Source organism: Notolepis coatsorum (assembly GCF_963971535.1).
Source record: "Notolepis coatsorum genome assembly, chromosome: 2".
Classification (NCBI taxonomy): Eukaryota; Metazoa; Chordata; class Actinopteri; order Aulopiformes; family Paralepididae; genus Notolepis; species Notolepis coatsorum.
In genome coordinates this window covers 110,774,565-110,797,630 of record NC_140166.1, presented here as the reverse complement: position 1 = coordinate 110,797,630, position 23,066 = coordinate 110,774,565, and the positions used below count along the sequence as shown (strand labels likewise).

Sequence of the window (23,066 nt, the reverse complement as noted above, 5' to 3'; positions counted from 1 at the left end):
GGTTTAGTCCAGTGTAGTGTTGTCAAAAATATCGAAATATCGATACATATCGATACTGAATATTTAAAACGGTTTCGATACTCATTTCCCGAAATATCGATACTTTCTGCAGTATCGATACCAGCTGGCTTGCTCGCAGTGTTCTACCGCAAGTTGTTGACAGACAGACGCACGCTGTTGCAGAGCATGCTTGCCCCTCCTCCTCCGCTGCAGCCCTCCCCCTCGCAGACCTGTCTTCAGTTTGTAAACAAAGCTCCGAATATGGCCAGTGCAGAGCCTCCGCAACTTGTGCTTGTGGATAAAGAAAACAGCAGAAGTGCTGTTTGGAAGTACTTCGGGTTTGAAGTAAACGACGAAGGAAAAGCTAAAGCGTTGTTACAGAGCAGTGCCAACGATACAGCTATTAGCTAACGTTAGCTTATGCTAGCTAGCTGGCCACCTTTATAATTACTTCATGGAAACGGAGTAACGTTAAGTCGAGTTCATACTAACTACACTAGTACACATATGAACTCGACATAACGTTCCCCCGTTTCGGGAAAAGCTAAAGATGCCACGATGCCCATTTGCAAGCGTTGTTACAGAGCAGTGCCAACGATACAGCTATTAGCTAACGTTAGCTTATGCTAGCTAGCTGGCCACCTTTATAATTACTTCATGGAAACGGAGTAACGTTAAGTCGAGTTCCTACTAACTACACTAGTACACGTATGAACTCGACATAACGTTATCCCGTTTCCATGAAGTGTTTAAGTAGCAACAATCTTGTTGAAAATGTAACATTAATAAATGCTCCGAGTCCGAGCATAGCTCCGGAGAAATCTCTCTCTCTCTCTCTCTCTCTCTCTCCCTCTCTCTCTCTCTCTCTCTCGCCATCATGAAAATTGTTGTAGTTGTTCTTTTAACCAAATAAAAAGCAGCAGCACTATTGCATAACTGAGTCATGTTTGCTATGTATTTCTTTCTTTAGGGGAGTTTGTTTCACAGTTTTAACATGATGTTTTATAGATGGCTAGGTTAAACAGGTTTTTGTTTTTAAGAGGGGTTTGATTTAGATTAGATAATTTAGTTATATCGATACTTTCGATACTTTTCAAGGTATCGTATCGAAGTCAAAATTCCAGTATCGTGACAACACTAGTCCAGTGTGGTTTCTGTCTGGTGGCTCTGCTTGTGTTTGTGAGCAGAGTCCCAGAACCATCTGGCTGAGTGAGCATCTCTCAAGGGTCTCTCTGTAGGTGAGGGCTTTCTTTTAGGTGATTATAGAATTTAAATGCTCTTTTTCTTTTGGATTTTGATAATTAGTGGGTATCCTCCTAGTTCTGCTCTGCATGCATTATTTGGTGTTTTCCGTTGGGTGCGGAGAATGGATTTGCAAAATTCTGCATGCAGAGTCTCAATTTGGTGTTTGTCCCATTTAGGGAAATCTTGGTTTGCAAGTGGGCCCCAGACCTTGCAACCATATAGGTAAATGGGTCTTATGACGGAGTCTAATATTTTGAGCCAGATTTTAATTTGAATGTCTAGCTTGATGTTCCTTTTGATAGCATAAAATGCCCTTCTTGCTTTGTCTCTCAGGTCGTTCACATCTTGGTTGAAGTTCCCTGTGCTGTAGCACTGATGTTTAGGCCGAGATAGGTGTAGTTTTGTGTGTGTTCTTCTAGGCAATTGTGTCTAGGAGGAATTTGTGTTTGTGTTGTTGTAAGAGTCTTTTTTGGAATATAATTGATTTGTATCCACTTTTTCTCCCCATTTTCTCACATCCCAATTTCAGATTTCCAATTCTTCCCTCCCCTGTCTTGAACGTTGCTAGACTATGCCTCCCACTGGTCGGCTGTAGTGAGGATAGAAGCCTTGCATCACGTGTCCCCTCCGGTACACGAGGAGGCAGCCTGTTCACCGCAGCAGCTCGAACTCTCAGTGGCGAGGAGTAACGTGTGGGAGGCTCACGCTGCCCCCGATACTTCCTGTTTCCGCCGCACCGGCGTCACCCAACCGACCTGTAGGAGTCGCTGTCCACAACGTCCAATCCCCACCCACCGGCTTTCCCACCCTCTAACACTGCCAATTGTGTTAGTATGACGGCCGGCCAAGCCGGTAGCAACGCAGAGAGCTGGGCTCGATACCAGCATATCCTGCGTTAGTGGCGAGCGCCTTGCCCACTGCGCCACTTAGCCGCCCTTTTATGGAATATCATAACTTTAGTTTTGGTTAGATTTACTGTCAGTGCCCATGTCTGGGAGCATTTGTGCAGAAGATCAAGGTGCTGCTGTATCCCTTCTTTTGTTGGAGACAGCAGCACCAGGTCATCTGCAAGCAGTAGGCATTTGACTTTTTATCAAATTCAAATGAGCTTTATTCTCAAATTCAAATTAGCTTTATTGGTATGGAACAGAAGATTATTAATATTGACAAATAATAAGAAATAAATATACAATAATATGCAAATATCAACAATCACATCAACAATAATACAATCAAAACCATCAAACAACAATTAAATTCAACTCATGACTATAAAGGACAGAGACTGGTAATACTTTTACAGATATAGTCATTCAGAAACGTTTACTACAGAGCTTGTTTCTCTTAGTGTTCATACTGACTGTTCTCCCCACATAGATCTCTCTCTCTTTCTCTCTCTCTTTCACAATTAAATTCAATTCAATATGCTTTATTGCAGTGGCTCTAGGGGTGTAACGGTACACAGAAGCCACAGTTAGGTACTTACCTCGGTATTGGGGTCACGGTTTGGTACGAGTTCGGTACAACAGGAAAAAACATATTTATAATTATTATTATATATTTATAATAATTATTATAATAATTATTATTAAATAGAATAATATTCTATAGGCTTGCCGTGGTAGTCAGTGATACTGGTGTCATTCTGTAATCAGGCATCCACTGAGTAAATTAATTGCCTACTGCCCCCTTAACGTAAGGTTATGTATATAACCAAGTTCTGTGAGTTATGGTGCGCTCAGCACCAGTTGCACTGTACTTCACTTCGTGTACATACACTGAATAAAAGAATTCCACCATGTACCTTTACATCCCAATATTCGTCTGACCACACCCCCATCCGCTTACCTTCATAAGCAGGTGTGTGGTCACCTACTCGCCTCCTTCCCAAACTTTCACCACAAGGCGAGATCAAGGGCAGCAGCGGCGTCCTGGTGCTGAGCGCACCATAACTCACAGAACTTGGTTATATACATAACCTTACGTTCTGTTTCGTTAAGGCTTCGCTCAGCACCAGTTGCACAACAGGGGCTGAGCGGGAGCCATAGCCCGACAAATACACCCCGCTGAGGCCCCCCACAACCATCAGACCGGGGAGGACCGAGCCCCCCGACCCTCCCTAATGGAGGATACCCCCCCTATTGGAGGCTTACGGGAGGGAGACGGATCCGACCAGGCGAAGAGGAACTCAAGCAACTCAACGCACAGGGTGAGCAGACCGTGGCTTGACCCCACGACTACACACACGCACAACCCGCATGCCACCAGGGAACGGACGGAAGGAACAACCTCGTTACTGCCCCCAAAATCACGGGGTCAAGAGCAACCCCAACCCCGTGGCAAGGCCGTAGCAGCGGAGCGCGAAGGAAGACCCAGTCCCACTGAAGGGACTGGATCCCCTGGAAAAAGGGGGCCTGGAGAGGTCAATGACGCCAGGCATCAAGACCCCACCAGGTGGTCACTTAGTGACACCGCCCCCCACATCGCCAGCATTTCGCTTCAACATTTTATTCATCATCTACATTTGGCAACACATGCTTAATATTCAACGTTAAAGATCAATGTAAGCCAGTGTAAAGTAAAGTAAAGATATTGAGCAATGAGCATAGATTTGTAAAATGTGCAACCCTGGTTTCACCTCGTGGTATGAGACGTATTCTTCGTATGGCTGCACATACCGCACCGTGACGCCTGTACCGTAACTTCGCGGGACGAATACACGTACCGTTACACTAGAGCCATATGAAATCCGTTTTATTATTTTCCAAATTCCATTTTATTTTTTCCCAAATTCCATTTTTTCCGTTTTAATATTTCAGAATTCTGTATTTTGCCTTTTATGCTCATTTTACCATCAGAAATAGTGTCTAATAAGTGGGAATGAATAAATGTCCACAATTGAATAAGATATAACAGTCCATTTAATGTTTTTAAGTGCTTCAACTCAGAAATACAGTTCAATTTTACACAATATGTTTCAATTAATATTGTGACAAAATAAAAATACATATTTCAAGTGTAAACAATAGATACAGCTAGCTACTACTGACATTATCACAATGACAATGTCAGTAACCTAGCTATATCTATTATATTGTGATGAAATATAGTAATGCATAATTTAGGCACCTTTAGTTTACTTTATTTCGTTTATAAAGGACAGTGTATAATGGCAAACGTTTGCATTAAACAAATGGATGAGTGCACCAGATTTAGCAAGAAGCTATCATTTCCATCTATAGTCCTATGTACTGTAACGTTTCATAGCTATTTAAATTTATTTAGATTATAAAGGGCAGTGTATAATGACAATAGTTTGCATTAAACAAATGGATGGGTGCACTAGATTTAGCAAGAAGCTATCATTTCCATCTATAGTCTTATGTAATGTAACGTTTCATAGCTATTTAAGTTTATTTAGATTATAAAGGGCAGTGTATAATGACAATCGTTTGCATTAAACAAATGGATGGGTGCACTAGATTTAGCTAGAAGCTAAACGTCCTAACGTTATAGCTATTTAATCACAATAGTGTCGCAAGTGTTTTTGCGGGTCCAGTCCACGGAACGTTGACAGAATTAGCAAAACACCTTATCACCGGAGGCATAAAAGTCATTAGGATACTGTTCTGCTCTGAATTGAGGGCTTATTGTGGAATAGTTTAGCTTCTTGACGATGTTAACACAAGCAGCCAGACGCTTGAGCACCGCGGCTGTGTTGTGTGTAACACGCTGTAGCGTCCCCGCCTCCCCGGTCGCGTGTACACCAAACGTTCCACCCAAAAACGAAATTTCAGTCCAGATTAGGCCAAATTCTGCAATATTCCACGTTTTGCAGTTGATTCCATTTTTATTGGTTAATTCCGCGATTCCGTCCGCGATTCCGTGAACGCGGATTTCATATGGCTCTACGTTACACCCTATGTGGCTCTGAACCTTGTTCATGTCAATGACCCCCAACTTGATGAACATTAGGCCTCGGACACCTGTTTGATAAGACGTTGTCTCAGGGACCCCCGTCTGAGAAGATATTTGTTATTAGGTATTATATATGGGGTGAAAGTGGTCACCTGGTAATCAGAAGGTTCGATGTCAGCTCCTACCGGCAGCGTGTCGAAGTGTCCTTGAGCAAGACACTTAACCCCCTAACTGTTCCCGATGAGCAGGTCGGCACCTCGCACGGTCGCCTCCGCCGTCGGTGTGTGAATGTGTGAGTGAACGGGTGAGGCATAAGTTGTAAAGCGCTTTAGATAAATGCTGTTATATAAATGCAGTTTGATAAGAGTTCATAGCTGTCTTTACTGTAGTTGATCACTGTGGAGAAAGCCATTTTTTTTAAACTCAAGTCATTTTTTTTTAACTCAATTTTTTTTGCATTTTTGGATTACAAGCATACAAACAACATCATCTTTGAATATTATTATCATCTCAGTCGGTCTTCCAGGTACATAATACATAGACATAATGTACAACACCGTTAAACATATATAAACAATAAAGAAAAGATTTTAATATCCAAAAACAGAAAATAAAAAATACCGACTTAAAGGATAACTCCACTTTTTTTTTTAAATTAGCTTATTTAACATCTTCCCTGGAGTTAGACAAGAAGATACATACCTTTTTTGTCTCTGTGCGTGCATTTTAGCTTTGGGAATAGACGCTCCGTTAGCATAGCTTAGCTTCATCACTGGAAGTGGGGGAGGACAGTAGCCTTACAGTGCCTTACAGTGTATTGCAAGGTCTGACATTGACCAAACTTGATATGCATGACCTTGGTGGGCTCTAGGTCAACTCCTGAAAAGGGGGTCAATGTCAGACCTTGCAATCAAAAGTTAGGGGCGCACTGAAATTATGGCAAGGGTTATTAGCCCCCTAACTTTTGATTGCAAAGTCTGACATTGACCCCCTTTTCAGGAGTTGACCTAGAGCCCACCAAGGTCATGCATATCAAGTTTGGTCAATGTCAGACCTTGCAATACACTGTAAGGCACTGTAAGGCTACTGTCCTCCCCCACTTCCAGTGATGAAGCTAAGCTATGCTAACGGAGCGTCTATTCCCAAAGCTAAAATGCACGCACAGAGACAAAAAATTTGAGTTATCCTTTAAGCAAAAGTTCCACAGACATAAATAATAAATTGAAAAAACATAAAACAATTGTCCTACCCAAATGATAGAGATAGAAAATACTAACTAAAGCAAAAATGTGCGACATGGGTTCAGAGACCCTCCTTGAACCTCTTTCCTCCTTTACCCTTCTCCCTCTTGTGTTGCATTTGTTTCTTCCTCTGTGATGTCGTTTTCGTTCCCCTTATAGTCCTCCCACTTTCCCCATCTTTCCCCAAATTTCTCTTCCTGTAACCTCAGCATGTGTGTTATCCTCTCCATATCCTGTATATCTTCCACTATTCCTACCCATTGTGCTATTGTCGGTGGGTCTTCCTTGTACCACAGTCTCGTTATTGCTTTTCTGGCCGCTATCAACATTATCTTTATTAAATATTTGTCCCCCCCTTGTATTCCCTCGTGTGTCAGGTCTCCTAAGTAAAGCACCAGTCCTGTTTGTGGTAATCCGTATCCTAATATTCTGATCATTGCCTCCCCTATCTCCTCCCAATACCCCTTCAGCTTCTGACATCCCCAGAATATGTGCGTGTGATTTGCCCCCTCCTCCCCACACATCGAGAAAGTCATTTTTAACTGCTACTGTAGATAGTGAATTAAATAAATATAACTTTTTAATACTGTATTTATACCCCATTTTCTAGGGACCCCCTAGTCCTTCAGATGTGATGTTAAACTGAGGTCCATTGAATTTGGTCGTTAAAGAACCAGTACCTATCGTAAATGGAGTATGGAGTTCCCTAATGTTTCGGGCCAAATTCCCAATCTGGTCTCTGACATCAGGGCCACCTAATCATCCCTCCCCCCTTAATTGACTGATATCAATCCCTGTCTCCGGAGCCATTGTGTAGTGTGATGTGTGCCTGGTGCCAGTGTATGGCAGCCATTGAGCCTGTAGCCCAAGGTTGGGTGCTACACAGTGGTGGCTAGGGAGGCAATTTCTACATTGTAAAGCGCTTTGAGTGTCTAGAAAACCATTATATATATGCAATGATCATTCATTCATTCAAGGAACCCTGGGGGTCCCCAGACCCCTGGTTGAACCACTGTTTCACTAGCGCACCTGAACACTATCACCTCATATTTACCATTTGGTCACATGATACATTTCCGACTTGACGAGTTGGCAAGGACCAACTGAACGCACCATAACGTCCTAACAGAAATCACATGACTGTAAACTAAACAATAAGAAACTGGCCACTAGGGGGAGGTTAACAGTATGGTACTGACATGGAAACATAATAGTCTGCCACCGTGTTTCTAAATAACATTGAAGTTTGCTTTGAGTTTTTGTGGTAGTCCAATAGTTCATGTCATTTCCTTTTTCTTTAGCTGGGCCAGATTGTGTGAGGGCTGTCCTGAGGCATTGTGCTGGTTGAGGAGCCTCAGGACCAGCTGCCTGAGGGATCTCCTCTTGTTCTCCTCTTGACAACGGAGAGCTTTGTAATGGTAGTAGTTGGGGTCACTTGCTTTTAGGCGTTTTTAGAATTTGATTGCTCTTTTTTGTATCCTAATTAAAAGAGGAAATTGGCCTAATCCTCTTGTTAGGGGTGCTCATGTGGACTCTGAGAACACTCTTGTTAGGGGTGTTCATGTGGACTCTGAGGACACTCTTGTTAGGGGTGTTCATGTGGACTCTGAGAACACTCTTGTTAGGGGTGTTCATGTGGACTCTGAGAACACTCTTGTTAGGGCTGTTCATGTGGACTATGTGGACTCTGAGAACACTCTTGTTAGGGGTGTTCATGTGGACTCTGAGAACACTCTTGTTAGGGGTGTTCATGTGGACTCTGAGAACACTCTTGTTAGGGCTGTTCATGTGGACTATGTGGACTCTGAGAACACTCTTGTTAGGGGTGTTCATGTGGACTCTGAGAACACTCTTGTTAGGGGTGTTCATGTGGACTCTGAGAACACTCTTGTTAGGGCTGTTCATGTGGACTATGTGGACTCTGAGAACACTCTTGTTAGGGGTGTTCATGTGGACTCTGAGAACACTCTTGTTAGGGGTGTTCATGTGGACTCTGAGAACACTCTTGTTAGGGGTGTTCATGTGGACTCTGATAACACTCTTGTTAGGGGTGTTCATGTGGACTCTGAGAACACTCTTGTTAGGGGTGTTCATGTGGACTCTGAGAACACTCTTGTTAGGGCTGTTCATGTGGACTATGTGGACTCTGAGAACACTCTTGTTAGGGGTGTTCATGTGGACTCTGAGAACACTCTTGTTAGGGGTGTTCATGTGGACTCTGAGAACACTCTTGTTAGGGCTGTTCATGTGGACTATGTGGACTCTGAGAACACTCTTGTTAGGGGTGTTCATGTGGACTCTGAGAACACTCTTGTTAGGGGTGTTCATGTGGACTCTGATAACACTCTTGTTAGGGGTGTTCATGTGGACTCTGAGAACACTCTTGTTAGGGGTGTTCATGTGGACTCTGATAACACTCTTGTTAGGGGTGTTCATGTGGACTCTGAGAACACTCTTGTTAGGGGTGTTCATGTGGACTCTAAGAACACTCTTGTTAGGAGTGTTCCTGTGGACTCTGATAACACTCTTGTAAATCTCAGTGTGCAAGGTTTTGATTGGGTGTTTGTCCCATTTTTCAAAGTCTTGATTTACAAGAGGACCCCACACTTCACTTCATACAATAAAATGCATTTTGAGCCAGATTTGAATAGGTCTGTTTATGTTTGAAGACTCTTTTAGTGCATAGAAAGGCCTTCTTCCCTCGTCTCTGAGATCAGATGACATATATAAAAATAGATAGATAGATAGATACAGCGTATTAGATGCAGATGCATTCGGAAGAGAAAACGACCAATCTAGATATTTCAAGATTCAATGGCTTACTTCCACGCCCTGCCAGCCAGCCTGTAGGTGACAGAGATATATACTTTCAATTTGAAGGAGAGAAGAGAATCTCCCGATTCAGATACAATTTAAAGCGAGTCATCACAAAAGGCTCTAAAGATAGATTTATGTTTTGCAAAACATGTCTCTGCTTTAGAGGGTTATTGTGATTATTTTTATAATTATTATCACCATCATAATTTATTGCCATGATTACTATTATTATTATTAGCAATCATCATCGTCATCAAACATGTCATCATTATTATAACCCAGAAAATGAAAAGAACCTACCTGAAACGACCTAAATGTTGCATCCGGCCTTAACTCATTCAGCGGCGGAGGCCTAGAGCATCTTAGTTCCTACTGGGCCAACTCTCTAAGAGATAGGGGTAAGTGGCAGTGTTTGCAGGGCTACATCTATATTCTATATTATAGCTATGGATACAATACTATGGCCCATTTGACATCAAGTATCTATCGTTCAATATGTGAAAAAGAATACATTTTTTCATGCATACGTTCACGTAGGGCTGGGCGATAAAACGATAACGATAACTATCGCGATAAATTATTTCCTCGAAATAAACATGAAACGTGGTCGCAAAGTTTCGATATATCGATTTTCCAAGCTTGGCTCCGTTCAGCCTCGGCTCAGCACACTCACTAACAACAACCAACGTTACGTGATGACGTGCTTACGCACAACAGCTAACAACCAATCAGTGAAGGAGATGGCCGAGAGCGAAGTAGACCCGGAAGGAGACCCAGAGGTAGGAATCACTCAACAACAAGGCTTGCTAGGCTAATTAGCTTGCACGGCGATGTTTTATATATTTACGTGCCGAGTATGTGTGTGGCGTGAATTCTGAGGCCACGTTTATAGTAGTGGGGGTATACAGTGGACGTCGTTTCAATATATTGTGGCGGAAGATAGTATTTTAGTGTCATATTTAGCACATTGTCATGGAATACACCGCTTAGATACAACAGGCTGGCTAGAATAACTAGCTTGCACGGCACTGTTTTATATATTTACGTGCCGAGTATGTGTGTGTTTTGAATTCTGAGGCCACGTTTATAGTAGTGTGGGGTATACAGTTCGTTTCAATATATTGTGGCGGAAGAGAGTATTTTAGTGTCATATTTATTGTCATGAGATACTCCGCTTGTCGGCTAACTGCTAACGTGCGCGGACTGATGACGACATCAACTCGACTTGAGACATTCGCAGCAGCATAAGAAGTTAATTAAACTTGACAGACATTATATCGACGATAATTATCGATATCGAATTATATGAAAATAATTTTATAATTTTATCGCGATAACGTTTTTGGTCATATCGCCCAGCCCTACGTTCACGTGTTATACTGTGGTGAATATAAGTATAGTTTCAGATTGATCCTGGCTAATCCCAGAAAACGGCGCTATGGAGGAAATACGTGAATTTCACTGAAAGCGTTGGCGTTGCTTGCCTGGACACGCTACTATTTCCAAATCAAATGTATATAATAGGTAGGGTTGTTTTTTTAGGCTTTGATCATCACCAACGGCATACGTTGTGGAGTAACGTTACACATGGTTGTTGCGATCGATGTGAAATCATGGTTTGATCAAAGCAGGATTGATGTCATATAGTCCTTACCTTCACTAGGAGGTACCCCAAAAAGAATATTCCAATTGTCTGATTGCGATTCCCAGTATTGGTGTCCATCGTGTCGCCAACATAATCCACCACAACACATGCATCGGGGGCATTTGACGCTTCTCAATGTGATCGGGCGAACCGCTCGACTCGCCTGACCCAGACAACTGCGCCTGAAGGGATTTGAACGTAACACAGGGTAAGATACAAGGTTTCGAAGGGTGCTCGATACTGCCACCCAGCAGGATGCGGCTGGTATTGCACTTTGGCGATCTAATTTCCTATGGTAACCCCGAGGTCCGTGTGAGAGAAATTAATAGAAATATCGAATAAAAGAAATAACGATGAAAACCCGACTATACTCGTGGTCTGGCGCTGAGCGGTTGGTGAGATAACCCGACTATTCTCAGGTCTGGCGCTGATTGAGTTAAAGGGATACACACACAAATACTGCATCCGGTCTAAAATGGGTTAATGGTCAGATTGAGATTTCCTGTAGAGTTAATCTTTTGTCCAAAATATGCGTAGTGTGTTCAATGTCAGTGGAGCCCAGTAAGAATCTATTTGGGTTTCCTTGACACCGGTGTCATTTCAGGAAGAACATAATTCAAGTATGTTCTAGGTTAACCACCAGGGCCCTGGTCTGACCAACATTTTGCAGAGTATCCCAGTTGCTGTTGTAATGCCTCCTTAGATGGAGCTATGTTAGATCATCTGCAACATTTTGGTATTTAACTATGTGAGGCCATGGATATCTGATTGTACGTATATACATGTTAAACAGGGTGGGGCTGATACTGCAACAAACTCAGCAAGACCGACGGCTTCTCAGTTACAGTGGGTGACAATATTGTCACAAGGAAAGACGAAATTACCTACCTGGGTTCCATCCTAGAGGCAAATCTTTCCTGTGACAAAATGGCATCCAATGTAATAAAAAAAGTCAACCAACAAACTAGATTCTTGTACCGGATCTCCTCTCTGGTAAACAAGAATACCCTGAAGACTCTGGCAGGAGCACTCATTCAAAGGTACTATGACTATGCGTGCACCTCATGGTACCAAAGCACCTCAAAGGCGCTTAAAACAAAATTACAAACATCACAAAACAAACTGGTCAGACTACTACTTGACCTGAACCCCAGAACCCAACTCACCCCTGCCCACTTTGACAACCTAGGATGGCTTAGAGTAGACGACAGAGTACAGCAACTTGCAATGGGCCTGGTCTACAAGATACACTATACGACCGGGGTGCCCATGTACATGTCAAAATACTTCCCAAAGGTCAGTGAATACCACAACCACTACACCAGAGGAAGCTCAACAAATCATGTTAAACCCAGATTCGGCTCAAACAAGGGACTAAACACGTTTCGCAATTATGCCACAACAATGTGGAACGCCCTACCCAAAGCTGTAAAGGAATGTGAATCCCTGCCCACATTCAAAACCGCTCTTAAAGAGCACCTACGGGAGGCTGCAATTCGAAACTGGCCACCGTAAATGCCCAAAACCCCCACCACCTCCCAATACATTTACATTTACATTTAGTCATTTAGCTGACGCTTTTATCCAAAGCGACTTACAAGTTCTGTACGACAAGACAGCAAGAAGGGTACAACTCTATCAGCTGAGTAACAATGTTCATCAAGTGTTGCGTGTTACAGTGTAGGTTAGTTTATTAGGACAAGTGCATGACAGTAAGGTTAGTCAGGGTTAGATTTTTTTTTTTTTTTTTTAATCATTTCAGATAATGGTTGAAGAAGTGAGTCTTTAGTCGACGGCGAAAGATTGGACGGGATTCGGCTGTCCTAACTGGGATGGGTAGTTCATTCCACCATTGTGGGGCAAGGACTGAGAATAGGCAGTAGACAGTCTCCTCCCCACCGCATGTATATATTCCCTCCCCGCGGTATGTATATTTCCCTCCCACCCACCCACCCCCTCCTAATGTACAGTCCCCCCTCCCCATCATATGTATATACTCTGTCAGGATCTAGGGGTAACAGTACTGTATATTTGAATACCGCTTATGTCACAAATGTATCAGTACTAAATACCTATATGTCCATAAATGACATGTATGTTGTGTATGTCATAAATGTCTATATGAATTGAAAATGGGGGACCCTGATGGAAACAAGACAAACATCTTTCTCAGGTCTGCATCCCCTTAACAATTGTATGTATTGAGCCGTACTGTATTGTACCCATTCTGCAATCTGTTAAATAAAGTTTTCATTCATTCAGTCTCACCCCTCTACTTTGGGGGAAGAAATAGCCAATTTTCACAGCACATTGTTTTAATCATATCATAGATTTCCCCTCACTTTTTACATACTTTTCGATTAATTTCAGGAACAGACCGTTGTGCCAAATTGAACCAAATGCCTTTTGGGAAATCTACAGGAGAACATTGTCTTGTTTTGATGGGCATGTTTATAAATGAGGGTGTAGATATGTTGGTGTAAATCCAGTGTGAAATTATGTTCACAGAGGAAGTCTTGCAGGCGGCTGTTTGGTGATGCTGCAGGATAACTTCCCCTGGTTGCCACTGACACATAGGCCTGTGTAATTGTTGGGGGTCAAATCTATTTCCATTTTTAAAGATTGGTGTGATTATTCCTTTGCTCCAGATGTCAGGGAAATGCTCAGTGATGTCCAATGCCTGGTCCAATGAACCAGGTTGAATCATTTAAATTTAGCAATGTCAAACGTGTGGTTGCTAGATTTCAACATCTCATTTAAAATACCATCAGGACCACTGGGCACTTTCCTGGGTTGTAGGGCCTGGATTTAATCCAGGAGCTCATATTCAGTCATTCGATTTAAAGGGTTCTGACTATCTATAACGAATAATATAATATGTAGTTTGTTGAGGAGATCATTTTAGGCCAAATTTAGCATAATTCAGTTTACTGGGCTCTGCTCTGTTATAGGGACGGTGTGAGTATTGATTACTTGAGTACTTGCTGTTTCAACTGAACTGTTTTTGAGGGTGTTCGATATTTAATATTATTAATAACAATCGCCCCCAAAAGTGGCCATTTTATTTTTTGTTTTTGAGGACTGCATACTTTTTTGCAAACCAAAATACTTTACTTTATTCGTATAGCACATGCATGCGCCTGGTCTCTTTTGAAAGATGACATTCCGAAGTTTCTGATACAATAAAATTCACTTTTAGTACTAATGAAATAGAGTAACATAGGTCTGAACTTGAGTTGTAGAAAAACTTGTTACTCACATTTTTCTGTAGTAGTTAGTAGTCCAGAAGTAGTATTTCCAAAATAATTGGTATGGCTGAAAAAACACCCTGGGTCCATAGCCTGAAGTCTTGTCTAGTACATGTCCGGATTTCATAACAATTTTTTGTATTAGAAGCGGTTTTGGTAAAGAGTGAGAGAGCTCAGAAAACGATTTTCTCATAGACTTCAATGCATTAGACGGAGAATTCTCTTCCTGTTTTTGTTCGTGACTTTTCACCTAGATCCCTGATTCGCTCATTCCCACGTGGAGTACCAATGGAAAGCCCTACTCATTGGTTACAACCCTGTCCAATAATATTTTTGATCGCCAAATGATTAACGGAGGTAGAGGCTCGAGAGCATGTAACTCGAGAACTGCTGAACGGATTCTGTCGCCTGAAAGGGCTATCGACAGGCAACAAATAGGGATTTAATTCAATCTATATATATATATCTAAGAAATTCACACCCGAGCCGCTAGAGGTCGGCAAAGTGCCGGTGGGCAAATCGTCCTCAAGAGGGCCCACATGTGGCGCGTTGCATGCTAAGAGGTATTATTTTTTACCACCAAATTATGGCTGAGCCCAAACGTTCGAACATTCGGACCTTCGTTCATTACGTTGGCATTCGAATTCTAAATCAACATTCGAATTTTTTGTTTTTAATAAAAATACTTATTTTTTGTAATATATATTTTTTATGTGTCTATTCATTCTGTTTAATGGGGGTTTTTCTTCACAGTTGCAGATAAAGATTAGGCTACACTAATATTATAGTATTAAAAAAACTGATGAGTTATATTCATTAAAGAAAGTTGATTTAATAAAAAAATACAAATTTAATCAGATGAATCACTTTATTCAAATTGAGGATTTAGTTTGAGGATATTTATATAAAAAAAAATTAAAACAACTTTATTTTAATAAAAAAAAATATATATATATATAATAATAATATATTTATTTGTATTAACACATCCACCGCCATAAACGGCTTACGACGGGTTTGCTGATCATGCGAATTCCGCCAATTCAATTAATATATCGTGTATCGCGAATAAACTGCTATCGATAATCTATATTATGCGTTTAGGCCTATAACTAGCGTTCTAGGAATTACTGCAGAAAACGATAAAAACATACTTATATTCTAGACGGTATTTTCGTATGAATATATGAATGAAAAAGTATAACGTTCCTACATCCTGAACGATAGATAATCGATGTTGAATGGGCCATAGTAATGTCAATTTAGCAATACAATTTAAAAAGTTATAGCCCTGCAAAGAAGGTGAACATCTCCATAGGCTTAGACTGGTGGCAGTGATCATACATTGATGGATAGAAGCGTGGCAGTTAATGTGTTAAAAACGAAGGTTCGAACGTCCGTTTGAAACGAAGTTCGAATCCCAAAAACAGGCTTTTGGGACAGTCTTACACCAAATACGTGCACCACAAGTGCCTATTTGTGCCAACAGAAATCTCGCTCTGAAATCCCACAAGGCGTGAGTTGTTGCAGGATGCTGGAAGCTGTGGAGCATAAACAGTACACGTGTTACCGCGGAAAGTTTGTTAGCTTAGCGTTATCCAAAAGATAAAAACAGCGGTTCTTGTTTGTGCATTGCAATTCAGGCATCATAGCAGCATGAGGGGGAGGGGAGGTACAGGTATGGGCAGGGTAATATTAGAAAACCATAAATAAAGGCAATAAAGTTATAGTAAAGATAAGAATAAGCAGTGTAAACAATATCATTAACTCTGCATATAAGAATAGTAAGCAGTGTAATCAAAGGTGCAGATGGGGGTCTGTATGCCCGTATTGCCCTATCAGTTATATTATATGTTAAATAAATAAATATGGGCAATAAAACACTTAGAATCTGAATATACTATGAGTACAGTAAGTAAAATAAACAGTATACACACCCTAACTGACATGTCATACGTTATACGTTGTAGTCCATGCTGTTTGGGTGGTAAGAATCAGGGACACTTGTCAGTCATCAGACATCCTACATACAACTACGTACAGACCGAGTGTGGTCGACAGTCACAGTAGTTGGTGCTCGCTTTTCTTGACAGTTTTGTCAAAGTTGTGCCTGTGAGGATGTGAAGGGAGGGAAATGCTGATGTGACCATGTATATGTTTGTCTCCCTGTGGGTTAATATAATCTATACCTGTCCTGGCTCTTAGGTCCCCACAGATCAGTACACTTCCCTGGGCCTGGTAGTGACTGATCTCATCTTCAGGAATGGATAAACTAGTCTCATTATGAAAGAATGAATGAATGAATGAAAACTTTATTTAACAGATTGCAGAATGGGTACAATACAGTACGGCTCAATACACACAATTGTTAAGGGGATGCAGACCAGAGAAAGACGTTTGTCTTGTTTACATCAGGGTCCCCCATTTTCAATTCATAGTGATGAGGGGATTCTGATTGCCGCATATATGCTGCACACATGGATATGTCGTTATCTGTGGTGACAAATTGAAAATGTGCCTTTTTTTTCTTCTTTTTTTTCTTCTTCTATTGAGTGTACAAGGTTTGCCTTGTACCAAGTCAGCATTCCTCCTGAATCCCTGCCCAGGGTCACTCCTTTCAGTTTGGTGGATGGGAACACTATCTCTCTGTAGCCTTGGGGACAACCAGTGGAAATGTCTCCTCTACTCCACGTCTCCTGCAAAACAAACACATCTGTGTCTCCTAACTCTCTGGCGAAGGGTCCTGCGTTTACAGCCAAAAGCAGAGGACCTCAGAACCTAGACATTCCAACACAAAATAACAAATCATTTAGATTTAATTCAGTTTAAAATAAAAAAAAAGATGCATTCAATCTAAAAATGTAACTCCTAAATTGATCTAGGGCCAGGGTGTAGCACCTGTCGGTGGGGTGGGGCCGCTGGGTGAGGGAGTGGCTGTGGTCTGGCCTGAGGGGATCATAACATAAGATATTCCTTCATTGATCCCAGAGGGGAAATGCGGGCGTCATAGCAGAATGGGGGAGGGGGGAGGGGAGGTACAGGTATGGGCAGGGTAATAGTAGAAAGACATAAATATAGGCAATGAAATTAGATCTGAATATAAGAATATGATAAAAACAAGATGAGGGTCTATATTCCCGATTGGTTATATACGTTACAATGAATATAGGCAATAAATAATTTTAATCTGAATATATACTATGAGTAAGAGTAAAAGTAAACAGTATACACAAGGCGCAGTATACACAAGGTTATGATCTATGTCATACGCTATTGTCCGTGCAGGTTTTGTTTCATAGCTGCCCTGGTGGGGTTTTCGTGGGGCACGGTGTGGGGCTAGATGAGGACGACTGCTCTCCATGGGGACTGTCTGGATGCTGTTCCACCGGGGAGCCTTGTTGGCCTGTGGGCTGAGCTGTATCCTTCTGCTGGGTCTGTTTGGTGTCTGTTGAGAGAGTGACATCCGCCAGCGTCGGGGCGAAGACGGGGACCGTTTTTTTTTAAACAGACAGATATGGTCGTAGAGACAGTTGTGACACCCAGCCTCAGGCCACAGTCTCTGGACATGCATCCTGTGGATGGAAGAGATGACATTTAATTTCACACCTTTATTTCAACTCGTAAGACACTGACACTGAGGTTACTCTCTTTTACACCAACGACAAGCTTGCAAAACGAGCCATATAGGCACAATACATAAGAATAAACTATGAAAAATCAGCTAAGACAGTTACAAGTCGACACACACAGTGGTCGGAGATCACACCTCCGCTTCACAATCAGTTGGAGTCGGTTGTTGGAAGCATCAAAGGAAAAAACAGTTTTTCCTAGTTCAGAGCAAACTCACAAAACCCTAAGAACCAACCAGTAATTTGACCCCTCTGCCGTTGGTCTCTGGTGGTGGAGGCTTTCTCTATAACTCCTCTGAGAGACTGGCACTCTCTCCTGCTGGCTCCTCAGGTCGTTGGAACCAGTGTGGATGATGGCGTAGCTCTTCTGACAAGCAGGTCCATGGCATGTTGGGTGTTTGGACACCAGATGTTAGCCACTGCGTGGGTGGGGGAACCGCTTCTTTTCATTCGATGGGGATGACGATGTCTGGCTTCTCTCTCTCTGCTGGTCTGGAGGGATACGGGGTGGTATTTATCGTGTCCTGTAGGGCCCGTTCCTTTCATGAGGAGGAAGTCTATAGCTCCTCTGCACCATGACAGGCCCATTCTTAAAGAGATTGACTGTTGTCATGACATTGTTTGGCTCTTTGATTTGGAGTTTCCAGCCATTGCACATCCCCCCTTTCTTCTCCCTCTCTCTCTCTCTCTCTCTCTCTCTCTCTCTCTCTCTCTCTCTCTCTCTCTCTCTCTCTCTCTCTCTCTCTCTCTCTCTCTCTCTCTCTCTCTCTCTCTCTCTCCCTACAGTAATTCAAGTGGTATGGTCTGGTTTAGCCCCACCCCCCATTAAGTAATAAAAAAATTGGTATGGTTTGGTCTGGTCTCTCTCTCTGTCTTTCTCTCTCCAATGTAGCAATCTATCTCGCTCTTCCTCCCTCTCTCTGTCACACATACACACACACAAACATACACACACAAACAAAGGAATGATTGGAGCTCAAGTACCAGATTCAAGACACGCCTCTCCGCTCTCTTCTCACTGACACACACAAACTGATATATGTGCGCTAGGGCTGGGCGATTAATCGATATTATCGATAATTCTAATTAATGATTTGGGACGATTTTCAAAAACTAAAATCGATTTTCAAAAAAAAAATAATAATAATAATTTTCACGGGTCACCTTTTATTTGACAAAAAGTAATGTTTGGTGAAAGTTAGATTTGCACTTTATTAATCCCAATAGGGAAATTCATTCTTGTTTGATGATCAAGAGGCACCTTTATTTGTTTTAAGTGAAGTTTGGTGAAAAAGCAGGTTATTGCACTATTAATCCCAATAGGGACATTCAACTTTGTTTGATCAAGAGTAACCTTTTATATTATATATATATATATTATATATATATATTATTATAAAAAATATTTTTAAGTGAAGATTGGTGAAAGTTAGGTTTGCACTTCAATCACAATAGGGACATTCATCTTGGTTTGATACTTTTTTTTGTGTCAAATAAAAACAACGTTTTTTTGTTTTGTTTTTAACTCTCAAGACAAGAAAATCGATTAAAATCGTAAATCGGATTTAAAAAATAATAATCAGGGATTTAATTTTTAGGCCATATCGCCCAGCCCTAATGTGCGCACGCACACACACACACACACACACACACACACACACACACACACACACACACACACACACACACACACACACACACACACACACACACACACACACACACACACACACACACACACACACACACACACACACACACACACACACAGCATCAGTCACGTTCTGTCATGCACTTGTCCTAATATACTAACCTACATTGTAGCACTCAACACTTTGATGAACATTGTTACACAGCTGATAGAGTTGTGCCCTTCCTGCTGACTTGTCGTACAGAACTTGTAAGTCGCTTTGGATAAAAGCGTTCAGCTAAATGACTAAATGTTAATGTAATGTACGTTCTTGAGAGACTCAACTAATCAATCATCTTCTCTCTTTTGCCTAGTTATTCAGAATACAGCTTACAAAATACCTAGATAGATAGACAGATATATACATACACATAGGCGCCCACTTAATGGAGCAGAAGATGCGGGTGCTCTAGGACTATTGAACTTGGGGGAGCAAGCTTGTCTTTTTGCTCCCTCACTTTTTGATCATATCATATGATATAAATATCCCCCCCCAATTTATAAATCTTATCGAACCATAACTACGTAATTTCAATCAAATTAATAATACGCAATGACACTTAATAGCAAGTTTTTAAGTTTCCAAAGATTGTGTGACCCCCCACTTTAATGGTTTGATCCAGTGCCCACGGGCGTTTGTCGGCATGACGTATACGACATGTTGGGGGAGGCGGCTTTTTCGAACCTTTTTCGAAATTCAGGCTGGATATTGGATAACATTGTGACTCGTGAGGATTATTCTTCGGCGTTTACATTAAAATGGAGCAAATCATCACGTAAGTCGAACACTGTGACTGTATACTAAATGCGCAAACAGATTGAAACTGAATATTTCTCGTATGGTGAGCCTCGGCGCTGAACCGAGTGAATCCAGAGATACGCGATGGTGCGCACTGCGCAGGCGCTGTGATCACCCAACGACGGAAATAATGCCGCTTTGAGCAGTTTATAAAAAAAATATAAAAAATATTTATTAGCAACGCCGAGCTTTCAAACCATCCCGTATCTCTGTGCGAACCCCTCGTGCAACTGTGAGCACCTTTGTAATGTCTCTGTGATACTTGTATAACGAACGGTTCGGCCAGAACCAGTCCTTCATGGTAAATCTAGGTTGGTTTCCCATTGAGGAGCAAGTGACTGTGGATTCACTCGGTGCAGCACAGACCCTGATGTAAACAAGACAAACGTCTTTCTCTGGTCTGCATCCCCTTAACAATTGTGTGTATTGAGCCGTACTGTATTTTACCCATTCTGCAATCTGTTAAATAAAGTTTTCATTCATTCAGCCGCCGCGCTCACTGGGGCTATTGATAGCGTCAATTAGTTGTTGTTGTTACTTGTTGTTGGTGCGGCGGATGTGAACGGGGCTGGAGGGGCTTTGGGAGGATGGGAAAGTTATTATTATTATTATTATTATTATTATTATTATTATTATTATAATAGTAATTGGCTATCATACGTGCCTAGCTAGCGTTAGCTAAAAGAGCCCTCGCAGTGAAGTTATTATAGCTATCATACTGCAATATAAACTGAGTTTTATAGTGAAAAGAGCAGCTTTATTTTGGTCAAGATTGAAGGCTCTATATTGCAGGAAATTGCACATACAGGTGTTCATTAAATGTAAACAAATCTGCCGTGGAGGGGGTCGTGCCGGACCCCCTCCAAACCACCCCTTGCAAAAAAAAAATAAAAAAAAAATAAAAAAAAAAAGAATAAAAAAAATACTTGCACCCCCACTTTCAACTATAACTAGGCGGCCATGTACATACATACAATACACAGATAGATAGATAGATAGATACACAGATAGATAGACAGATATATACATACATACAATACACATATAGATAGATAGATAGATAGATAGATAGATAGATAGATAGATAGATAGATAGATAGATAGATAGATAAATAGATAGATAGATAGATAGATACACAGATAGATAGATAGATAGATAGATAGACAGACATACAGACAGACAGACAGACAGACAGACAGACAGACAGACAGACAGACAGACAGACAGACAGACAGACAGACAGACAGACAGACAGACAGACAGACAGACAGACAGACAGACAGACAGACAGACAGACAGACAGACAGACAGACAGACTCCAGTAATACTCTTTACATATTTACAATGCATTCATACCTACAGAGAAGGGATCATGGAAGCAGACCATAGCTAATGCTAATGCTAATACTAATGCTAGTATGTTAGCTACTCACCCATTCAAAGTGTAGCAGGGTGGATTATCCCTATTTAGTGAGGGTGAGATTCTACTAACACCGGATAGTAGGAACCCGGAAGAGCTAAGTCCAGCGGGGCCCCTAGGCATCATATAATAGCCCTCTCCTGCTCTTAACCTCTTCCACCCGATGGGACCGGTACCGGTCCCGAAATGACATTGTGTCATAAATCAATATCTCCAGAGTGTTCTACAAAAGTATAGTTTTTTTTTGTCAAATGTATTCAAGTATAAACATCATAACCATGTCACAACAGCATTTATAATGTATATTATCATCAATACGTTAGTTTAGGAATAGGTTAAAGTGTTATTAGATAGATTTTCCTTTTCGAAATGTCTGTTTATTTCGCGAGAGGTGACCATTTTGGAAAACCTTTAATCGTCCTGGGCAAGATAAGCGCCAGAACAAGGTTCCTAGCTAGGAAGTACATTTTTCTTAACTTTGACTGCCTAAAAACCCTTGCCTCATGTCTGGTCCAGTGCCATTTCGACTATGCCATCAGCTCATGGTAATAGAGCCTTAACAAACCCCTGCAATATAAACTCCAAACAGCACAGACCAAACGAATCAGAGTAGTATTAGGCCTAAACTCCAGAACCCATATAGGGAGGACTCAATTTACACAACTCCACTGGCTACCAGTGGAGGCCAGAGCTAAACAACTACAGCTAGGGATGGCCCACAAGATTTTAAACAGGAGAGCCCCAACATATCTTAACAACCACCTTGAAATTATTGCACACACACACAACACAAGAGGAAGCCTGATAAATGTAGTCCCCTGTAACCACAACCAGGCACGCGGGAAGTGATTCTGACTTGGGGGTGCGGGGTGCGGTCGAGTCAGAGATAAATAATAATAATACCGTCATATTAAATGCATGCGCGAAGCGCATCATTCATGATTTTCCATTCATTTGAAAGATCAATATTTTACACTACAACAGACAAGCTTGAACACCAACATGGACAGTTCACACACGAAATGCAGCAGTTTTGTCACAACAACAAGCGCTGTCCGTGGTGCTGAAACATTAACCAAGTGAGCACGGCGCACTGGGCAGGCCACAGGAGCGATAATAAACACACATTACCTATTCCGAAGACTCTTGCGTTCAGGAGTGGTGGAAATAAACTCCTTCATGACAACATGAATGTCCAGTGAGTCCAGAACCTCCTGATGCATATCTGCAGCAAGGTCAGGTGAGTGAGTCTCTTCTGGGTAACTGTGTTACGCAGCCAGGTTTTGAGGCGACGGAGCGCAGAGAAGGATCTCTCTGAAGAGGCCACGGAGATGGGCATGGAAAGACACAGATGGAGGAGATTTTCCACGTCTTTGAAGAGTCCTCTTGTTTGCATGTGCAGGTTGGACATAT

The 23,066-nt window shown here is 41.7% G+C and overlaps 1 protein-coding gene across 1 annotated transcript in view; it reads left to right on the top strand.

Annotated features, from left to right (window-relative positions):
* adamtsl3 (ADAMTS-like 3) overlaps positions 1-23,066 on the top strand; it is a gene marked incomplete at its 5' end in the record, with an annotated part of 671,346 nt that overhangs the window by 43,818 nt on the left and 604,462 nt on the right. The window lies entirely within an intron of this gene.